Source organism: Delphinapterus leucas, chromosome 11, assembly GCF_059928025.1.
Source record: "Delphinapterus leucas isolate spDelLeu-1000000601 "Yukka" chromosome 11, BTC_Dleu_Yukka2, whole genome shotgun sequence".
Classification (NCBI taxonomy): domain Eukaryota; kingdom Metazoa; phylum Chordata; class Mammalia; order Artiodactyla; family Monodontidae; genus Delphinapterus; species Delphinapterus leucas.
The window spans coordinates 22,148,107-22,172,311 of NC_143139.1; the positions used below are offsets into that span (position 1 = coordinate 22,148,107).

General features: G+C 37.7%; 1 protein-coding gene across 4 annotated transcripts in view; it reads right to left on the reverse strand.

The window, feature by feature from the left end:
* The window catches only part of ITPR2 (inositol 1,4,5-trisphosphate receptor type 2), a 562,910-nt gene that overhangs the window by 500,366 nt on the left and 38,339 nt on the right, over positions 1-24,205 (reverse strand). The gene's annotated exons all lie outside the window — the stretch shown is intronic.

The following is a 24,205-nucleotide window of genomic DNA, read 5'->3' on the forward strand; positions in this document are numbered from 1 at the left end:
TACAAATGAACTTATTTACAAAACAGAAGTAGAGTCACAGATGTAGAAAACAAACTTACGGTTACCAAGGGGGGGAGGGATAAATTGGGAGATTGGGACTGACATATACACACTACTAGATATAAAATAGATAACTAATAAGAACCTACTATATAGCACAGGGAACGCTACTCAATACCCTATATGGGAAAAGAATCTAAAAAAGAATGGATATATGTATAACTGATTCACTTTGCTGTACAGCACAAACTAACACAACATTGTAAATCAACTATACTCCAATAAAAATTAATTTTAAAAAAGAAATTATAATTGAAATAAGTATATAGAATAGTATTTCAAACAATACCCTCATATTCTAAAGCATTTCCTTCCCCACCCAGAGCCAACTGCACTGCTTCCATTTGTGAGCCCTGTCAAGCACAGTGTGGCACCAGAGGGCCAATAAGAAGCCAAAGCTAGAACACGATGTCACGTACCGCAAATCCAAATCACTGCCTCTGCAATCTGAAGACAGAAGCTCTCTCTGATTTATAACAGGTTTCACAAGGTTCCTATTAATGCTCGCCTAGTTAATGTTGGTATTTATTCTCTTCATTCTTAAAAATTCTGCAAGAAAGATAGGAGTCTTTCCTCTGAGGACGTAAGTGCGTTTGGTGATATCATCCAGAAAACCAGTTGCTCAGTAAGGGACCCATTGACATCCTAAGACCACAATATCAACCTTAGATTGAACTAATTATATATAATAGGTGCTTCAGACATATGTTACTTTTTATTCTGCCACTTACCCTTTTAGGAACTTCCATTTCCCACTTAAAACTCTTAGGACAGCTTAAGAACCAAAAGGACCCCTTTGCCACCCAAGGGAGGGTAAGAGACCTAGGCTGGGGTCTTCCCTGGTGGCGCAGTGGTTGAGAATCTGCCTGCTAATGCAGGGGACACGGGTTCGAGCCCCGGTCTGGGAGGGTCCCACATGCCGCGGAGCAACTAGGCCCGTGAGCCACAACTACTGAGCCTGCGCGCCTGGAGCCTGTGCTCCGCAACGAGAGGCCGCGATAGCGAGAGGCCCGCGCGCCGTGATGAAGAGTGGCCCCTGCTTGCCACAACTAGAGAAAGCCCTCGCACGCCACAACTAGAGAAAGCCCTCGCACAGAAACGAAGACCCAACACAGCAAAAAATAAAAATAAAAATATATTTAAGAAAAAAAAAGAAGAGACCTAGGCTGGCGCTTCTTTCTCCCATCCCCCCAGACACAGTACTTGGTCCAGAGAGTGTACACAACCCCAGCAGGGCCAAAGTGCCTTTACAGACGCAGATATGAACAATGAATGAATGGGAAAGGGAGCGGTCTTAATCTCCTTCTAGGATCAAGCATTGTGAGGGAAAGTGTATGCCTAACACTGCCAGGAATCATTTTTCCCCACCATGGGTGGCAAAAGTCTACCAGAGAAAACAGCCTAGAAGGAGGAAAAAAGTGAAGAAAAAGACAAAATCCTGGTCTCATCAACTGAACCCCTGATTCTAGCTGTACCTGAAGCTAGCACCTCCTCTTGGACTTCCCGGAAATGCATACCAAAAAGCCTCTATTTTGTTTAAACACATTGGGTTTCTGTTCCTTGCAAAAGAAATAAATGTAGCCATGAAGGTCACACAGCTGGTAAAGAACTGATAAAGGAAGTATAAGCAACCAGAAAATCCAGACTAGCCACATAACCAAAAATAAAATACGTTCATTTTGTCCTTGAGTCATTCATTCAACAAATATCCATTGAGTGCTGATTGCGAGCCAGGCATGGTCCTAGGCACTGGGGAAACAGCAGAGTACAAGACAGACCAAACCCAGAGCTTATGTCTTCATGTAAGGACCATTATTACATGTTAGTACAAGTGCTCCCAAGCTTGGGTGGGAGTGGATTTTAGGGAGTTTTGAACACCCTCAATATATGTAAAATCTTATGTTTGTATATATTCATGGGAAGTTGCAACATAAATTTTCTTTTAGTCTCAAAGGGGAAGATGACCCCCCAAAAGATTAAGAAAAACTCTCTGAACATAAGCATACCTTAGGATCAAGATGTTTTAAAGTTCTTACGGAAATTCTCATATCTTAACCTTAGCCTAGTTTTGTTGAAAGAAGACACACTCTATCCAGCAGGCATTTCACAGAAATATCACTCTCCTTGAAAATATATCATGAGGCTAATTCCTTTTTCTGTGGAAACACAACTAACAGCTAGTAACTGGTTGCCCCAACCCCTAATAAGCTGGAGAGTATCTCAAAAATTAGCACCTCAGTTAAGGGCTGTATGGAACAGAGGATAAAATAGATCCTCTCAAGATAACATAGTCTCATATTCCTGGGAAGCTGTTCATGGCTAACATATAGCTCGATAACTTTTTTTAAAGCTGATGGGAAGCAAAAGAGTTACACATCTCTTTTTAAAAGGAAGATTCCATCCCCTCTGCCCACATTGTTTTAAAGGGCCCTGCTTACAAATATTGTTATCATTAATAACCAGGGTTTTTTTCTTCTCCCTTAGCAACATAATTTGTATTTGGAAGTTTCCATGTGGTAAATGAATACCATACTAAAGAGCAATCAAGTTGCAACAAGCAAAAATCACAGGGGAAATTACCATTATAGAAGTTTCTCTTGAAGTTCTAGGCCTCATCTTTAGAATTTTAAGTATGAGGAAAATCATTTTCCAAAGACAAGCTCAAGGAAGGTTATCATCTTCTGCATTCTGCCCTTCATCTGAATGGATGGGAATATTCTGCCCTACTTTCTAACTCCTTTTATAGACAGGCTGTCTATGTTTCACACTTGCATTTCCTGGACCCAAAAGAAAAGGTATCTCCTTTAATCTGCAAAATGGTTTTCTTCTAACTGATACTGATCAGATTCCTATCTGATAAAAAGACAAAAAAAAAAAAAAAACACAAAAAACAGGAACCAGGGTCACTGCTTTCCCTTATTCAAAAAGAAGTCTTTAGAGATGTTTAAAGAGCAGCTGATTCGTTACAATTATTTTCTCACCAAAACTGTCCCTAAGAATTGGGAGATTGGGATTGACATATATACACTAATATGTATAAAATGGATAACTAATAAGAACCTGCTGTATAAAAAAATAAAGTTCTAAAATAAATTTAAAAAAAAAAAAGAATGTGATCTGGTGGCTTTCACTTTGGCTGCTCCTACATCTAAGCTAGCAAAAGCAGATTCCTTTTCAAGGCAAAACAACTCATTTCTCAACCTCCTGCCATCCTATGGAATGAAACTGAAGACCAAGAAATCAAATGGACACAATGAATTTTTTTATCCTGCCCAAATAATTCACTGATTCATATTCACGAGGGACCCGCTACTTTCACTCTTCTCCAAAAGAGGTCTCCCAGGGACAAGCAACAATTGACATTTTGGTAAGATTTCCCAGTTTCCTCCAAGATGGTACAACTCTCTTTCCCCCCTGGAGAGGTAAGAGAAAAACAATGTCTCCAGCAACCACTTTGCTCCATAATAAAACCAACTACAGTCTTTAGGTAACCCACACTCCCCTTAGTACCCTATCTATATCTGTCTCTCTCATTCTTTCCCTTTCATAATGTCAAGCTTTAAACAGGTATTAAGTACAATTTATTCAAAGTATTTTTTAAACTGTCTTTTAGAGCTACCGTCTTTAGGGCTCAATTGCCAAACTGATGATTTGAAACCAAACTTCTGATCAAGAAGAAAAAGACAAACCTCCATGGTTACCCTATCTTATTGGACATCCTCTAAGAAACAAACGTAGATCTAGTAACAAAATCTCTCCCACAAACCAATACAACTTTCAGCTTTTTTGTTTTAAGTTTTTAGCTTTGCACATTAAGTCACAAACCATTCATAACAACAAATTACATGGAAAAAGTACATCCACTAGGAGACAAAGCGATTCTGCACCTGTGTTGGCTCTGGATTGTACACTAAGGGCTTTGTCACGGGAAGGACTCATCCCTGCAGATGTTGACAACTGCTGCCAGGAGGAGTAGAAATTACCCGAAATCATAAAGAATAAAAAACCTTCACCATCGCACTTGGCCCTTGTTTTCGTCCTGTCTGAAGAAAGTCTATGAAAAAGGCACATGATTCACTCTGGACCAAGATATAGTATTACCAGTAGAAGCACCCCATTCCCTTTTTAGTTTCCTCTCTCAAAGTAATTCTATGGATAGTCCCTACAGTAAAGGGTCCCCCAAAAGCCTTATAGTTTTTCCCCTGGAGAGTCCTATATTTTGGTGTTAAATCAGTGAAATGACATCTCTTCAGTTACCTGCTGAATTCAAATTCTAAACCACTGAATGCTCTCTGAATGTAAAGAAGCCGTACAGTAGGGACTTGCTGCTTCCCCGGCGCCCACCCTTTCTAATTCTTCCCTTCTCTTCAGCACAGCACCACAGGGATGTTCAGTCCTCCTTTCTTTTCACAAACCAATCAAAAGCCTCTTCCCTGACTGTCGAAAATCTAAATTCCAAGAACTTGGCAGTACAGGGGTTGTTACTAGGCCAGACTCATAAGTATTCCATCCATGGCCTAAAGAATTGCTAAGCAGCTAAAGTTTTCTCTAAAGAGCCTGTAATTTAAAAACAGGAACAGTAAGGATGTGATAGGAAATGCTTTATTTTCCCTCACTTAATGTTACATTTCCTTTCATTTATGAATACCTTGATGTAGACACATAACTATGCTTAGTATTTCACCCTTTAAACTTCCCTGAACACTGCAATTTTAAGAAATAGCTTGACTATATTTCTTTTTAAAAATCAACAAATCTTAAATCGATGTCTCATCTCTTCTCTCATGTTTCAAGGTTAAAAAAAAATAATAAGGCAGGCTACCTTAATGTCACTCCAAATATCATGACGGATCTGTTGAATTGTAATTAGATGATATTTGGACTGTAGTTTTAAAACCACTGCCTAAAACAGTGGTTTATCCAAAATATCCAAGATATTTAATTATGTATATAACTAGTATAAATTATTTCTCTTTTCCAAATATGTTTCTTTATCAATAAACACAAAATAAATCAAGAAAATACTGAGTTATGTAACTAATTCAACATTTTCTTTTTATTTGCATCACCGGTACAGGGGAGACATTTTCCTGTCTTTACAGTTATAGCAAATCTGGAAAAATAAGCCACTGATATTAAAATGTGTAATATGATTCAACTGTTGCTAATAAATAGGTTTAGGTGACCTCTTTATGACTTTATCAATTTTGAAACCCAAAGAATAAATTTAAAAAAGGAGGTGAAAGAGCTGTATATTGAAAACTACAAGACATTAATGAAAGAAATTGAAGACACAAATAAATAGAAAGATATTCTGTGCTCATGGATTGGAAAAATTAATATTGTTAAAATGTCCATACTACCCAAAGCAATATACAGTTTCAGTGTAATCCTTATCAAAATTCCAATGGTATTTTTCACAAAAGTAGAACAAACGATCTGAAAATTTATATGGGACTACAAAAACAAAAAAAAAACCCTGAATAACCAAAGCAAACTTGAGAAAGAACAAAGCTGGAGGCATCACACTCCCTGATTTCAAACTCTATTACAAAGCTATAGTAATTAAAACGGTATGGTATTGGGGGGAAAAAACAGACACATAGATCAACAGAACAGCATACAGAGTCCAGAAATAAACCCACACATATATGGTCAATTAATTTATGACAAAGGAGCCAAGAATATACAATGGGGAAAGGATAGTCTCTGCAATAAATGGTGTTGTGAAAATTGGACAGCCACATGCAAAAGAATGAAACTGGACCACTTTCTTACACCATACACACAAATTAATTCAAAATGGATTAAAGACTTAACGTAAGACCTGGAACCATAAAACTCCTAGAAGAAAACAAAGGCAGTAAGCTCCTATTTGAAATCACTCTTGACAATGATTTTTTGAATCTGACACCAAAAGTAAAAGCAACAAAAACAAAAGTAAACAAGCAGAACTACGTCAAACTAAAAAGCTTCTAAGCAGAAACTAACACACCATTGTAAAGCAATTATACTCCAAAAAAGATGTTTAAAAAAAAATAAAAAGAATACACAAGCCTTCCAATACTATTTTGAACTGGAATATCAATGATAAAGGAAGATGTGTTGAAGTATGGCAGAGGTACAAAACACTGCAGCGTATGCATGGCACACTTTCAGAGTGGGTACACTTTAATGAAAGGTTTTGGAGAAATGTACTGTAAACCAAAGAAATCATGGCTCTATTGTGACTTGGGATGGAAACTACATAAGAAGTTTTAAATAAAACTTGAAAGAAAAAAAAAAAGCTTCTACACAGCAAAGGAAACTATCAACAAATGAAAGGTAACCTACTGAATAGGAGAAAATATTTGCAAATCATATATGTAGGGGTTAATATCCAAAGTATACAAAGAACTCATACAACTCAATAGCAAAAAAAAAAAAAAAAAAATTCAATTTTTAAATGGGCAATAGACCCAAATAGACTTATTTCCAAATAAGACATTCAGATGGCCAACAGGTACATGAAAAGATGCTCAGTATCACTCATTATCTGGGAAATACAAATCAAAACCACAATAAGATATCACCTCTCAACTTTTAGAATGGCTATTATCAAAAAGACAAAGAAATAACAAGTGTTGGCAAGGATGTAGAGAAAAGGGAACCCTCATGCACTGCTGTTGGGAATGTAAATTGGTGCAATCACTATGGAAAACATTATGGAGATTCCTTAAAAATTAAAAATATAACTACTGTACATGATCCAGATATTCCACTTCTGGGTATATATCTGAAGAAAACAAAAACACTAATTTGAAAAGATATATAAACCCCATTTCATTGCAGCATTATTTACCATAGCCAAGATATGGAAACAACCTAAGTGTCCATTGATAGATGAACAGAAAAACTGTGGAATATACCACATAAAATGGAATATTATCGAAACAAAATATTAATGAATATATACAATAGGATATTATTCAGCCATAAAAAAGAAAGGAAATCTTTCATTTGTGACAACATGAATGGACCTTAAGGGCCTTATGCTAAGTGACATAAGTCAGACAGAAAAGGACAAATGTCATATGATGTCGCTTATATGTGGATTCTTTAAAAAAAAAAAAAAGCTCACAGATAGAACAGATTGGTAGTTGCAAGAGGTGGGGGGTAGGAAGTGGGAGAAATGTGTGAACTTTTTTAGTTTCAATAAACTGAATTTTTAAAATTTTTAAACTCTAATACTAACTTTTTAAATATCCAGCATGTACCAGTAGAGCTTTCCAAATACTCACACAAGTATAGCATCATTTCCTACTCCCAAAGGACCACTGAGAATCAGAAGACAAGTATTAATAGTACTCCCAATTTAAAGATGGGGAACTGAATTCAGAGATTAAATGATTTGTCCAAGTTCTCAACCTCTTCAGGGTAGACTAGAATTCAAATCTAAGCACTTAAACAGCTCTTTCCAAAATCCATATTGCCTTTAAAAACTCATTATCAAACATCTTTTTATTCAATGGTTTGACTTCAACCTTGAAATTAAATATGAGTTTTAGACAGTCATTTCATAACCAACCAGTTTGTTCAATAGTTCAAGATGGACCCAAGTTTTAAATATTTAAGATATGACCAAAAAAAAAAGTTGAAGACACTGACTCTTAAGAGTTAGAAAAATTTACTGTGTGTTTTCTAAATATTATATAAATATGTAAATGTTACATACATTTCAAATATTAACACATTAATTAGGAATTATAATTCAAATCTAACTCTGGCACAGTAAATATTTGTTTTACGGAAGGAATTTTTAATTAAAAGCATTTTAGCTACAAAATTTTCCAATTTTGATATCGGAATTAATAATTTTTCAATTTTAAATTTTGTGTTTTAAATCCTGCTTATATTACAGCCTGCTTTGTACACATCTCCATCATAATAATTAATTCTTGTACACTGTGTACACAGAAGGGGCCACAATCATTCCATAAAGTGGATAAGCTACTTGCGTCTAAACAAAGGCTATTGAAACTAAAAGCAAATACGTTCACAATCAAATTTACTGTGAGAAGAGGCTCAAATCATATACCTTCATGGATGAGATTCATTTATCGAAGGAGGTTTATTCATATACTTATGAATAGTGTACACATTTTGAAAAAGTTTGTTTCCTAAGCTCCTCTCCCTTTTTTATTTTGCATCAACATTACAATAAAATGCTGCCTTCCCTTTCTGACCCTTCACCACGACCCTCACCCCTGATATCCTCAGAATGCTTTCCTTCAGGAGCTGATGCTAAAAGAAAAGTTTAGACCAGACCAGACTAACGAGGCTTTACTGCGGCATGTAAAGTACTTAGACAATTCTACTTTGCATCAGGCAGTAGGCTCCGCCTGAAACAGTGTTAGTATAAAGCCCAAAACTAGTAAACTGGAAAGAGAATAGCCTTATATAAGTACCAAAAATAATTAAGGGCTTCATATTTTAAAACCTGACATAGGACATAGGAAACATGGCTTGTGAAGGCCATGGGGTGATCCTATCTGGCTACAACGGACACGTGTTGTCTTTGCCTTTCCAGCATCCAATGCCTTCCTTCTGGCAACTGAGCCCTGAAAGAAGAATGGAGAAGGGCTCTTCTTCTTCCACTCAGAGCATGATGACGTCACCTCCGTCATCAGAGCATCCCCCCCTCTGGCCACAGTGTTTGGCTGAAGATGAGACTATGAGCCTAGTCACAAAAGTAGAACAGACAAACAATGCAGCACTTTTAGAGTTTGAGGAAATGAGGCACTCTCTCTTCAGCTCTGGATGTAAGAGGATGGGATACGCTAAGGCTGAAGCTGCTAGCAGCCATGCTGCCACCAAAGGCGGAAGGCCTGCCTGAGGATGGGACTAATACTGATGACAAAACAGAATCAGGGATAAAGAGAGAGAGTCTATAACAATGTTATGCATAGACTTTTCAGCTACCTCAACCAGAAAGTTCTCTTCTTTGCTTACAATTGTTCTAATTGGGTTTTCTGTTTCTTGCAACCAAAAAAATCCTGGTTAATAAATGGTCTTCAGATTGACTAATTCACTGTCATAACAAGGAATGTGGCACTTTTCTCCCATGCATTAGTAGTTAGTCCAATATGACTACAAATAACAAACTGGCATAAACTGCACCATAAGGAATTTATGTTAACTGAAAGGAAACAGCTTCTCAGAGAGAAATTTTCTAACAAGAGTTTGCAAAGAAAGTTTTTTTAAGTGTTTTTTAATGCTTTAATTTTTAAGAGTTCTTCGATAGTTTGTGTACATATACACGCTAAGATTTAGAAAATAGTAAAATCTCCTTTTATGGCATAACCAAAAGAAGGCTACAGCCTGGATAATTTTTGTTCATTAGGTATATCTAAGAGGCAGGAGTAAGATACACTCTCTATGCCTTTCATATCCCTAGGATTTTGTCTAAAATTCATTAGCATTCTAAAGAGAAGTAACCATTATCATTTGATCAGTCACTGTTTAAAATTTGACAAGACTGTCCTAGACCAATTTGTTTATTTGTCAACTGATTCATTATCCAAGTTAGATAAATGTTTTTGCTAATCCCTCTAACAGTCACTGAAGTTTAGCAGGCATTCTTGGCCCATAGGAAACTTGTGCAAAACATCCATTCTAATGGCTCCAAAGCAAACATTTGCTTTGTCTCAATAAATAAAACAAAACTGTTTCCTTTTACCACTATGTTTCAGTAGAGAAGAAATGTTAGCAACTGAAATAACATGTTGGCTTTAAAATTTAACAAGACTTGAAAATTCTAGTCAAGGAAGATATGGTATATATATATATACACCAAGCAATTCTAAGGTTATTACTAATGCTGATACACTTCGGGTGTTTGCATTACATCAAAAAGATAGCATGCATCAAACCACTAAGAGAAGATAATTATAAGTGCCTGCAGTTTAGTAGTATGCATTATCAAAGTAAGGAAGGGAAAAAAAAGGTCCAAAAACAAAATAAACAATAGATAAGGCAGAGTGCCTTTGAATAACCTACTAAACAAATACCAGCTGAGAAACTGGTTTACTGCAAATTTTTATAAACATAATACAGCAGAACTTTTAAATCAATGCAATATGAACTTGGCCAAGCCTCCAAAGAGACTCCTGCTGATTTTTCAGATATAATAACAATAGTAGTAGTAATAATAATAATAATGGTTTCCACCTATTTAACACTTAGGTGCCTAAGGGCCTGATGCTTACTAAGTGTTTTACATATTTTAACTGCCATTAGTCATCATGGCAATACTACAAACCAGGCAATAATCCCACCTTACAGATAAGGAAATTGAGGTTCTCAATATTAAGTAACTTCCAAAGATCATATCATGAGAAGGAGTAAAGCCATAATTTGAAACCAGGTTTGTCTGAATCAAACACTCATCCTCTTAACCATCATGCTAAAATATTCATTTGTTCAGTATATTTCTTGAATACCTGTTATGTGACAGACACTGTGCAAGATATTGAGGACATACCTGTACACAACACAGTTGCTGCCCTTACAGAGTTTAAAGTCTAGTGGGAGAAACATACATAATCCAATAATCTTATAAATCTTATAAATAGAAGTACAATTAAAACTACAACTGGGATAAATTTTCTGAAGGAAACAAATATGGTGCTGTATGAGCATATATGTAGCAAAGGGAGCTCACACAGTCAGGGAGATCAGGAAAAGCTCACTGCAGAAGTGTCACAGAGGAATCTAAAATATGGCAAAAATGAACCTGTCTACAAAACAGAAACAGACTCACAGACATAGAGAACAGACATGTGGTTGCCAAGGGGAAGGGGGTGGGGGAGGGAAGGACTGGGAGTGTGGGATGAGCAGATGTAAACTATTATATATAGGATGGATAAACAACAAGGTCCTACTGTATAGCACAGGGAGCTATATTCAATATCCTGTGATAAACCATAATGGAAAAGGATATTAAGAAAAGAATGTCTGTATGTGGATAACTGAGTCACTTTGCCGTTCAGCAGAGATTGCCACAACATTGTACATCAACTCGACTTCAATAAAAATTAAAATAAAAAAGAAGTATCACAGAGCTGAAATCTGAATGATAAACAGGCATTAATTAGGTGAAAGGCGTAGGGGGTTAAGAGGGGAAACCAATCGAAAGAGGAAACAAACATGTGAAAAGGCCCTATGGTAAGAGGGAGCTCAGAATGTTTGTGCAACTAAAAAGGGGGGAAAAAAGCCCTTATGCCTGAAACAGAGCCAGAGGATGGAAATATGGTACAAGACAAGGCTTGTACCTCTTCCCAGAACCATGGAAAGCCTGAAGTCATACCGGGCGTAATGACATTCTAACCAACTGTAAGCAAATGAAGGGGAAACTTCTTTCAAGACTATATGTTCCATTTTTTAAAGTAATAAAGCAACAATGACTATTTTAATTCATAAATCTTTTGGGGTCTAAAGGCAAACACTAAACAAAGATACTGCCCTTTCAATGATTCTGATGACAAGCTACTCTTCATTCCCAACTCCAGCTGCTGGATTCAGGCTGCCTTCATGTATCACCTGATTCCTCCCATGCCTGCCATTTGCAGCCTTCTTCTATTTCTCTTTACCACCGTCTGATCTTCCTAGAGCAAAAGCTGATTATTTCATTCTTCTACTTAACAATCCATCAATGGCCTCACACTGCCTAATGGGGAATACATGATCTGGTCCTTGTCTGCCCATCTAGTTTCATCTTCTGTTCGAATACAGTAGAGTCAGGATTTGAGGTTGTCCAGAGAACAGGTTCATTTCTTGATATTCTATTATTCCTGAAGTATTGGCCTCATCCACATGGTTCAAGGTGGCTTCTTCCCTGCCACATTACAAATAGCTGAATGGGGACTGGATAGGGAGGAAAGGAAGGAGGAGAGTAAACCTCTCCTTTAAGAACCTAACCACAAATTATAGTCTGAGGCCACACCTGGCTACAAGGGAGGCTAGGGAACGTGGTCTTTATTCTGAGCATCCACAAACTCAACTACTTCTATTAGTATGGAAGAGGGAAAAATTAATTTGGGGGAATAACTAGCAATCTCTGATACAGAAATAAAAATTAATATACATTTTTTGCTAAATTAAATACAGTTCAAACTAAATGATTCAGTTGATATTAAGTTTATTATAACTTCTATTTTGAAAAAAAATGTGCAATACAAATGTTGATCTACTCTTTAGAAAATGTTAATGGTATAAATTTATGGATATCTTGTTGCCAAAGTAATTACTGCCTCTCAAGACTTGTACATGTCAGTTTACTTAAACAATTCTTTATTCAGATTCTCCAGTAATTAACAAAGTGTTTTTCGACTTGCAATTTGATAATTTTTAAGAGCCAGTTCTGAGAGATTCTTTAGCAGCCAAGACTTCAGAAATAAGTACTTGGTTTCACCCTGACAGATACAATGACTTCATTTGTACTGACCAGGAAAGGAGACTCATTCTTGACATGGATTTAGAATTGGAACTCAATTACTAAATCATGTCCTGCCAGGTAAATAGGGAAGAAAGGTAAATAAAGGCCCTTTATCATTTGTTATTAATCCTAGCAATGGATTAATTTAGTAAAGTTTTAGATAACTAACACTTTCATCAACGAGTCTTGATTTGATTTAAAATGTCATAGTATTTACCATTCCTAGAGAGTCCTCAATACAACAAAATTCCGTCCTTTACCTTCCCTGCCTATTTTAACAAACCAAGGCTGAAATTACCCTCTTTGAAAACATGGCTGAAACCAAAAATCTACTTGAAATGCAAGTGTTTTAAGTAGTTATGTCCCTGATACTAGCAATGACATTGAACACTTTAGCCGAACACAAGTAACTAGTCCTTAAATCATCAACTCACTTTGGATCCCTAACGTAACTGTGTTTGGTGATTTGGGTGAGATTTTTTTAAGTCACTGTCTTTACTTGGTATGATATACTTCAAAAGGATTAATCTGGATGTTATAGAAATGAAGCAGAACTCTGATAACATTTTGTATCTTTCATCTCAAAATTATTTTCTAAAGATATTATGTTTTTAAACATCATAGTGGATGTTAGAACTAGAGGGAATAGAACGACCTTGTTTTGCTTTTTTAAATTATTATTGTGTAATTTTTACATATCTATATTTTTCACTTTATTTCTCTGTCCTATATGCAGATATGCTCTCAGAGAAGTTCTCATTTGTACACTGATACCAGTGAGGATTCCAAGAATAAGAGTACAACACCGAAGAATTTCAAGTTCTTAAAGAGAATGACCAAACATGTCTTTTAGAGTAAGACTGAGGCAAAGCACATTAAAACAGACTTAGTCAATAGAAAGAATATAAAGTAATGAAAAATAAAAATACCGTTCATTTGTTCTCCTCAACCTATATTTAAATGCCTATCCCTTTCCAGACACTTACTCCTAAATTTCAAAAATAAAAATGACAAGTTGTTGTATGCCCTCTTCTATTTTTCTAAAGTTCTATAAATTCCCCAATTCCTTTCTGATTCCAAATTGGCAAATTATTTCCAACTAAACTTTTCTGCTGATAGCTGTTAAAGTATAAAATATTTCCCTGGATGTATTATATATTATCCACTAAGAGAAAGGGCTGATAGAAATTAAGAAATGGTCTCACAAAATGCTTACAAATTCAACTCTTTGCACACATTAAAAACAAAATTGAACTTTCATAAATATTAACTTTAATGTGCCTATAACATACAAATCATTAAATAAGGCTACATATATTACTTTTTCCAGGCTGTAAGTTTTATCACACTTTGGACTAGGTAGGTGCAGAGTATATGACCCAAGAGATTATAAAAGTACCTAGTATAGCAAGATTTAATGGCACTATAAAGCCAGTGACAACCTTCATCCATTTTAAAAGAATTACCCATATGAATTCTCAAAATATTTAATAAGAACAATTACACTGACTTTACAATTACTTTGACATTTTTCCAGAAAGGGACTGATATTAACAGCTACTTAAAGATTTGGGAATATGCATATCTTAATTCAACAAATACTCATTCAATAAATATTTATGGAGTCAAGCACTTGAGATGCTCAGTGACAAAACAAAAGATCTCTGCCTTCAAAGAGCTTACATTCTACCAGTGTAGACAGATGATAAACAATGAACACAATAAATAGTAAATTATACTGTGTGTAATAAGATGGTATGTAAAAAAAGGTAAAGCACGGTAAGGAGAACAGGAAAGGCTGAGGCAAAATGTTAAATACGTTACTATATGACCCAGCAATTCCCCTGCTTAGGTATATACCCAAAGGAATTAAGAACATATGTCCACATAGAACCTTGTACACAAATATTCATCACAGCATTTTTCATAATAGTCAAAAAATAGAAACAACACAAATGATAATCAACTGATGAACTGTGATGAAACACAATGTGCTGTATCCTTACAATGGGATATTATTCAGCAATAAAAAGGAATGGAGTACTGATACATGTTACAATGTGGATGATCCTTGGAAACATTATGCTTAGTAAATTAATAAGCCAGACACAAAAGGACCGATATTGTATGAGGCCCCTAGAATAGGTAAATTCATAGACAGAAACTAGACTAGGGATCACGATGGATGGTGGGGGAGACGATGGGGAGTTATTGTCAAAAGGATAAAGAGTTTGTTTGGGATGATGAAAAAGTTTTGAAAATGGGTAATGGTGATGGTTGCCCAATATTGTGAGTGCACTTAACGCCACTGAATTTTACACTGAAAAATGAATAAGATGGTACAGTTTATGTTATGTATATTATCATAATTTATTTTAAAAGGTGCTAAGAAGTTACTATTAAATTACCTACTAAGCGGCAACACCTCAGCTCATGCCCAGGTCCTCTGTGCTTTCCTTCTGCCCTACCACAATGCCCCAGAAGCAGGCAAAACTCGGAGCCCTGCTCACAGGGATCTCCCTGGTAGTCAGATCTGGCCTCGCGACTTTCTTTTATGGACATAAGTGAATAATCCAAGAGGGGCCAAATTCTATCACTCTGTATTTTCAATGTTAAGAAGAGAGATACTGGGCTTCCCTGGTGGCTCAGTGGTTGAGAATCCACCTGCCAATGCAGGGGACACGGGTTCGAGCCCTGGTCTGGGAAGATCCCACATGCCACGGAGCAGCTAGGCCCGTGAGCCACAGCTACCGAGCCTGTGCTCTAGAGCCTGTGCTCCACAACAAGAGAGCCCGCGATAGTGAGAGGCCCGCGCACCGCGATGAAGAGTGGCCCCCGCTTGCCGCAACTAGAGGAAAGCCCTCGCACAGAAACGAAGACCCAACACAGCCAAAAGTAAATAAATAAATAAAATTTAAAAATAATAATAAAAAGAAGAGAGATACAGAGTATAGGAAATTGCTGTATCCTAGTCATGTAAGTGGCAGGACCCAGAGAGAAGGTTCTGCTACTGAGATGCCCACAGCAGCACTGGGTTTTGCCTTTCTTAATGCTCAGTTGTTGAGCTCATCATTCAATTTCTTGGAGCTCCTCCAGTATCTTTATACTAATAAATTTCCTTCTTTCCTTAAGCTGGCCAAAGATGGTTTCTGTTCCTTACAAACAACGGAACCTTAGTTCTAATACTCAACTCTTAAGCTTTATCCATATGGGCAAAGGGATATGCAAATGTCCTTTGCTTTCCAAATCTCTGGAGCTTTTGTGACAACACAGTAAGGACTGGGATAGCAAGGGATACCTATAGATTGTTTTTCAAGAGTTCCAAGACAATTCAGTACGAGGCTTTCAAATAATTTAACTAAAGGTGAGTTGGAGAGCAATTTATTCTCTGAAATTTTTACAAATAATACTTCTATTTGCCGCTAGAAAGTTAATCAAGAATTTTTTAATCCAGTTTCTTTTTGCTGGGTTTTTGTTTGTTTGTTTGAGCTCTTATATTTAGCTCTGCTGATCCATAAATTCCTTACACAATTTGCAGAATCCTCTTTAAACAGGAGATATACGGACAGCAGTAGTGTCTGCTCCTAGTGGCTATTTCATAATCAGTCATTACCACAAGGTCTTGGAGAGCTAGATATCTAGGAATTAATTAAAAACCTAAAAGTTTTTTCTAAGACTCCACTGAGGAATTTTTTGGATAACTAACATATAAAAGTCCAGCATTTTGTAATTTTCACAGAGATTTTTATGATGACATTTTAACAATGACTTAAACACTTTAATAGAAAGAACCTCAGTAACGTGTGCTTGAATTAAGAATTTAGATACGAATATAGATTATGCTTTGTTTACTTCCTAAGTCTTTCCCGGCATTCATGGGACTCTATCTATGGCCTCTATCGCTTGTTAAACACCAAAAGGAAATGAGGGCATGGTGTACTGCACACATACCAGAAGGGTATTCTATGCCAAGTGGGGGAGAGAGAGCGAGAGTGTGTGTGTGTGTGTGTGTGTGTGTGTGCGTGTGTGCGTGTGTGTGTGTGTGTTGAATAGTCACAGGCACTATGAGACAAAAAAATTTAGAACTATTTTATTACAGATGGAAAGTTGTCCTTAATGCCAAAGCTTCCAGGGATCTAGAAGACTATTGAAGTTCATGATTAATGAAGAAAAACTACGAAACACTGGGGCTAAGGAAAAATAAAGGGGAAAGGAGTGAAAACAGAATATGCAAAGGAGCTGGAAACATTGTAAAATTCTCCCCCAAAATTGCCAAGTTTCTGGGCTTTATATCCTGCCCTCTTTATCTCTGGTCTCAGTAAACTCAGCACACATGACAAGGATTGAAGGCAGTCCAAATAAACTCAGAGGGTCTGAATCAAACTTAAAGCTCTCACATTTGATAAATAAGCATAAAATATGTTTTTTGATGATTTCTTCTATCTTTGCATATCTCAATAATATCAAATTGTTTCCTTCCTTTTTTGGAGCTATTAAAATGAACAATAAAACTTCACCAATTTTTTTAGTAAAAGAAAAAAGTACCAACAATATATATGATCAAATTATGGGTATAGATTTGAGACAAATATCCATCTTAATGATCCTCCAAAGTTCAGCTACATACCACCTCCTCCTTGAAGTCCTCCTCGGGTCATACCAGCCAGAGGAAGAATCCTCCTCTGTTTCCCTATGAATACTGTTTTTAATCATCTTTATTTGAAAAGAATTGCTTTATGTTGCAGTTATTCAATACCAATCTTATCTCCATTACTAAATAATGACTACATTGATTTCACAAATATTTTTTAAATGCCTACCATTTACCAGGAATTGTGTGAGGTGCTGAGCATACAAGGATTATAAAGTCAGAGTCAGTTCCTGATCTTGTGGCATTTACAACTGTGAGAGCAAAACTATCAAATGCCTTTAGTTTCCCATAGATTCTAGTCAAGTGTCATACCACAGATTTCTCAAAGGAAGTTTGAGTTTTTGAGATAATAATTTAAAATAGCACAATATCTGGCATCTCTTCATACTGTATCCCTAACACATAGTCAGGGCTCATTAAATATGCATCAGGTGAACCAATGATTCAGTCTGCAGCATCCTCCAGCATAAACCACATCACCAGGAAAGGTCCATAGACTGGATTCATGATGCGGACACATTTTCAATTTTATGATTAAATTTTTTTCTGAATAAACTGATAATTTATTCTTAATTCAGGGTTGGAGTTCTATAGGTTTGTGTCAGAATAAACTATAAAGTAGCATTATTAACCAATCATTGATTTGAATTTTGAGAGGGCTAATCCATCCATTTCAAAGATATTCAGTAAAGGGCTTCCCTGGTGGCCCAGTGGTTGAGTCCGCCTACCGATGCTGGGGACACGGGTTCGTGCCCCGGTCCAGGAAGATCCCACATACCGCAGAGTGGCTGGGCCCATGAGCCATGGCCGCTAAGCCTGTGCGTCCAGAGCCTGTGCTCCGCAACGGGAGAGGCCACAACAGTGAGAGGCCCGCGTACCGCAAAAAAAAAAAAAAAAAAAGGAGTAAAATTCAATCTATTGTTATGCTAGAAATTTGTCATAGAAGACCACTGTTACTTCCTTTGTATTTATATATGAAGATACACCTTGTGCCTGGAATTTAAGTTTTAAAGTTTGAATTTAACTTTAAAGTTTTAAAGTAATCTGTCTATATTCTGTAAGTTATATACACGCTATCTATACAAGAACAGTTCCAAAGGGGAAACATGACTGTGAAAAGTGCTACCTACGCAAAAAAAAAAAAATTTAAGCAAAAAACCTCTGTTAAATCTAGAATGAGGCCAAGCAATTGCTTCTGAATTCTCTTTCTATCAAAGCCAAGGATCAGGGGTACTTAAGGAAGGATGGTTGTTTACCTGACTGAGCGGGTCTAAAAGCTGCAGTGTTGTTTATAGAATGACTTAAGTTTAAGAAATGGTGGACCTTTCAGCTTAAAATAGACTTTATGTTCACCACTTCAGAAACTGTCTTTGTACTCCAGCTGATTTAAAGTTCCATAACATGATACTACTAACCCTTAGACTTTCCAGAACAACTCAGTATTCAAGATTATACTGTCTTCTTCCTCCCCACTAAACACACATGCAAATACCCAATAGATTTTTAGACACTTTTATCACACTAACATATGCCGTAGCCAAAACAAAGCTAAGTTCATATACCTAGTTATAGCAGAAAATAATGCTGTTACTTGGAGGGGTTCTGTTTAGAAGAGGCTAAAGATAAATTACAAATTATGCAAATATAAAAGTTGGCTATAACCATTCCTTGCTTCATCTATGACTCTCTACTGATCAAACAGTCCTGCTAAGGGGAAGATTTTTCAAACCATGATAAGAATAGCAAAATTCAATAAGAAAAATAATAATAAATCAAATCTGCAACCATTTAAATATTAAAACTTTAAGCAGAAAAAAGATCAGGAAGGGAAATTCAAAGGACTATAATTGGTAAAAATAAAACATAAGTCTTATTCATCCATCTAAGGAATTAAGTCAGAATTATAAACTGTGTGACCCACCATCCCCCTACCTGATGTCTACTGTTGTACATGGAAACAAAGGAATTAAAAAGCGCATTGAATTGGCCACAATCAAGTAGTAATTAAGAATAAGGGCCCTGATCTTTTCCCACTCTGGTAAAACACTATCATGATACTTGGCAGTCACTGCACCAATGGGGGGTCACCTGAGTGTTTTCTCAGACCTTAATTAGTGGGTGCTGATTCTTAGTAGATCCCAAAAAGAAACCGCAAGTCAAAGGCAACAATCACTTAAACATATGTATACAGACGTGCATAAACACACACACACACACACACACACGTGCACACTTGTCATTCACTAACCTCTCAACCACATGGAGAACAGACAATGAAACAACTGTACACTTTCTATTGATTCTACTGTCCCGCCCGTCCTGGGAATTCTGCCATGCTCACTCCCACTGTGTGGTACCTGACCACTGGTCAAGTTGATATACCCAAAATATGAAGTGTCAGAAGTGTCAATGACCAGGGAAGTAAATCTTAGTATAAAGAAATGGAGGAAGGGGGAAGGGACAATTAACACTGCATTTGATACAAATCAAAACTACAATGAGGTAGCACCTCACACCAGTCAGAATGGCCATCATTAAAAAGTCTACAAATAACAAATGCTGGAGAGGGTATGGAGCAAAGGGAACCCTCCTACACTGTTGATGGGAATGTAAGTTGGTGCAGCTGCTATGGAGAACAGTGTGGAGCTTCCTCAGAAAACTAAAAAATAGAACTACCACATGATCCAGCAATCCTACTCCTGGGCATATAGCCAGACAGAACTCTAGTTCAAAAAGATACATGCACCCCTATGTTCATAGCAGCATTCTTCACAATAGCCAAGACATGGAAACAACCTATGTGTCCGTCGACAGATGAATGGATAAAGAAGATGTGGTATATATATACAATGGAATATTACTCAGCCATAAAAAAAGAATGAAATAATGCCATTTGCAGCATCATGGATGCAACTAGAGATTATCATACTAAGTAAATTCGAAAGAGAAAGACAAATACCATGTGATATCACTTATAAGTGGAATCTAAAATATGACAGAAATGAACAGAAACAGACTCACAGACATAGAGAACAGACTGGTGGTTGCCAAGGGGGAGGGAGTTGGGGGAGGAACGGAGTGGGAGGTTGGGGTGAGCAGATGTACCTTTTATACATAGAATGGATAAACAACAAGGTCCTACTGTATAGCGCAGAGAACTATATTCAGTATCCTGTGATGAACCACAATGGAAAAGAATATGAAAAAAAAGAATGTATATATATGTATAACTGAATCACTTCACTGTATAGCAGAAATTAATGTAACATTGTAAATCAACTATACTTCAATTTAAAAAAAGAAAAAGAAAAAACAAAAGTAACACCGCATCTAAAATTGTACAACATATCCCAAAAGTCCTCCCTTCTTTTTTTTTTTTTTTTTTTTTTTGCGGTATGCGGGCCTCTCACTGTTGTGGCCTCTCCCTTTGCGGAGCACAGGCTCCAGACACGCAGGCTCAGCGGCCATGGCTCACGGGCCCAGCCACTCCGCGGCATGTGGGATCTTCCCGGACCGGGGCACGAACCCGTGTCCCCTGCATCGGCAGGCGGACTCTCAACCACTGTACCACCAGGGAAGCCCCCTCCCTTCTCTTTTAAAAGAAAAATAAAAACCATAACCCTAAAATGTACAGTACAAAAAAAAATTGTTTATTTAAAATATATTCACCATCTTCATCCAACAGGATTTAAAGTAGTTTTCCTTAAGTCAAGATAAGTGTTTCCTAAATAGATCTTTAGATGAAAAATTAAGTTAGAAAACATAAACCAGGCCCCTTTTGCAACAATACAAGCTGGGAGAACAATACTCTACCTCATTTAGCAATAACTCAGGGTTCAGAAACGTCAGGTAAATCCTGGTTAAAGGATAACTGGGGAAAAAAGGGAAATGCAAGTCTTTGCAACCGGAGCAGTCTAATTCCTCAGACTGAGATATCAAACTTAAAAGCTAGGTCACAGAGCCTACAAAAAGCTTCCTACATTTCCAGTTGGAAGGGCCTCTAAAAGGGCCTACTAAACTCTAATAGAGTGAAACTGTGATTTTTTTCAGGTGAAAAATTCATGACCTTATTACAAAAATTCCCAAAAGCCAATAACAACAACGTGCATCCTGCCAAACAAATTTATACACGAGATACTAAAATCAGACAAAATTTATCTGCAGAAAAATAAATATGTATGAATTACCTGTAATGCTGTAAACTCCATTCTCACAAACTATCTCCTAAGGTGAATTTGAAAAACCATCATGCAACCAAAAGCGTCAAATAGATAAACAGCAAAGATAGAAATCAGAAACTTGCAGCCTCGTTTTTAGCTCTTCCGTTGAGTTTTTAATATTACAGTGGAACGAACTATGCTGGCTAAATAGATACAATGCCAGTGTCTCCAATGGAGCTCTCTGATTCACTTTAACAATTCACACAACTTTGAAGAAACTTAAGGCCCACAAAAATATAAGCATAATGTGGATTTTCCTAGCAACTCTCTAAAAAAAATGGGCTCTTTCCTTTCTGTCTCTTTCATTCACTTTTATAATACCCCAGGGGCAGGGGCATCATATACTCTTTCTCTTGCTCTCCACAAAGACATGCTGACACGAAAAGAGAATAAATGATATGAACAAGGTCATAATTAGCAACAGACCTTGGACAACTGACCTCCAACTATAGAAGAGCAAAGAAATTCAACTTGAAGTATGTACTCTGTCTTTGATAGAAAAGGTGTATAATGAGCCTATAAAAGTATAATGAAAAACTATAATGCTGCTTTGATTTCATGGTCCTAAAACACACTTGTAAAGTAAAACATCTACCAGTTGTCATCTAAGCTAACAAAGTAGGTGATGCTACTTTGCCTAGATAACATTTCATGTGGCATGAACATAGGCTCCTGCCAGCTTTGTAACTACTAAAACTCTCAGGCCAACGTAGTTCCATGAGTTAAAGAAAAAGAATATCTACTCAGAGCACCAAGCTTCACCAGCGGCAGCATTTCCAACGATCCGTCCTCACCTTAGAATCGAGCTGCACAGAGGTCTTGTCATATTAACCTCAACAAGAATCAGTTTGTCAACAGAAAAATAATACTGCACAAACACACTCTAAGGCAACTCAACTTCCAAAACACCAGCAAGAAATGTTGAACATGAATAAATATTTTATACAAACATACGCTACATTAAAGCTTCTTTTTCTCAAGATGATGTGTAACCAACGAAACACACACTTGGCTGAGCGTCTGGAGACAGGGTTATAGTTCCAGCTTTTGGCATTAATGTCCTTCCTCTGCTTCACAGGTAAGTCACTTCATTTCTCTTCCCCTAGGTTTCTCTCTCTCCAAAATGAGCAGGACAGACTCCACAACTGCTAAAGTATGTAGTGACCGAAACACACACCTTTGCTGAATAAGACACTACAAAAACATGGCTTTTTATTTCACTAGCTTTTATACTCTATTCCTAATCCTTTTTATTATGTTGTCCACGACTGTAACTGTCACTCACAGCCACCTAGGTAGTGACAATTACAACCGCTAACCCTTAACGCAAGTGCTCACACGCCACGTACTGTGCTAAGCACCTTATGTTAACTCACTTCTTCCTCAGCACAATCCTACGAGGCAGTAACCGTGAGTGAGGAAACTGAGATGCAATTATGTGACCTGCCCAGGGCCATAAGGTTCACAGGCAGAGAAGCCGGGATTTGACCCCAAGCCCTTCCTGATCAACCACCAGGCTAAACACACCTCGAGAGTCTACAGAGGGGAAGGGTGAGGTGAAGCAGAGTCCATCTGCAAAATGTTGCGGGAAGCCCAAACACTGACCTTGTACTAAGAACTCTCTGGGAAACAAACGGCAGCTTATGATTTACAAACCCAGCACAAAAGCACCTGTCACGGCTATTCTTTTCTTCCATGCTTCAGTTTCACTTAACATGGATCTTAAAGGGATTAAGTTAAACCTACCTCCCTTCTTTCACCCATTGAGGGAGATGCACAAATAACAGAAACTGGGGAAGTTCTGGCGACGTCCACGTCCCCTGTGGGGTAGACACCACTCCATTAATGGCATGGCACAAAGCCACCGTCCAGGGACACTGCATGTTAAGTCATGTGCCCTAAAACCTAACAGCAGAAAAAACTGACCAGTCCGAAGTGGAAACACCAGTTTCTCAGCCTGAACTCTCTAAGACTGGGGAGTCTAGCTACTGAGACCAGGCGGTAACAACAACAACAAAATGTACGCATCAAAATACAGTGCAGTCAGTGTGCGTTTAGACTGCGAGCTGGTATTTACAATCAGGACAGAGAGAAAATACTAGTAATCAAGGAAGTCCTCTTTAACCATCTAGCACACGGTTATGTTTATATATCTATATCCCCCATTCGTAAATCAACTCCAATCTCAAGAGCCCTGCACTTGGCCGAGTCCCTGGAGAGGTTGAGCATTTCAGTGGGCCAAGGCCCGGGGAGGGGAGAAATCAGGTGTGAGTTCTAGAACCCAGGAGGCCGTCGGAGCCCCCAGGCTGCCCCCGAGGCGGGGCGAGTCCCCGTTTGGCAAGGCCAAAAGGAAATCACTTCAGCTAAGTGGGACGGTGAGCTCCTCCCGCAGGGAAAAGCCACACTCCCGCTCGCCACATCGCCTGAGTTTCATGTCCAAGGCCACGGACTTTTATTGACTGGTTTTACAAACCCGGCCCTGAAGGACAAGGGCTTGAGAGCGGTGGCGAGCAAAGATGGGGAAGAGGAGGCATTTTGTTTCACAGGGGAAAAAAAAATTTTTTTAATCAAAACAACCCACGGAGAAGCCAACGAAGACTTCTTTACCGGGCCTGTCTCCGGGCTTTTGAATCACTTCCTCCTTTTCAGATGCGTCTCTGACCTTGAGATTACGAAGTTGCAAAGAAAGTCTTGCCTCTATGGGCAGCTTCCTGCGAGCGAGCGAGCCGAGCGCACGGCGCTGTCCGCGGGCGCAGAGCCTGCCCTGCCTCCCGGCCACCCCAGGCGGGAGCGGGCGCC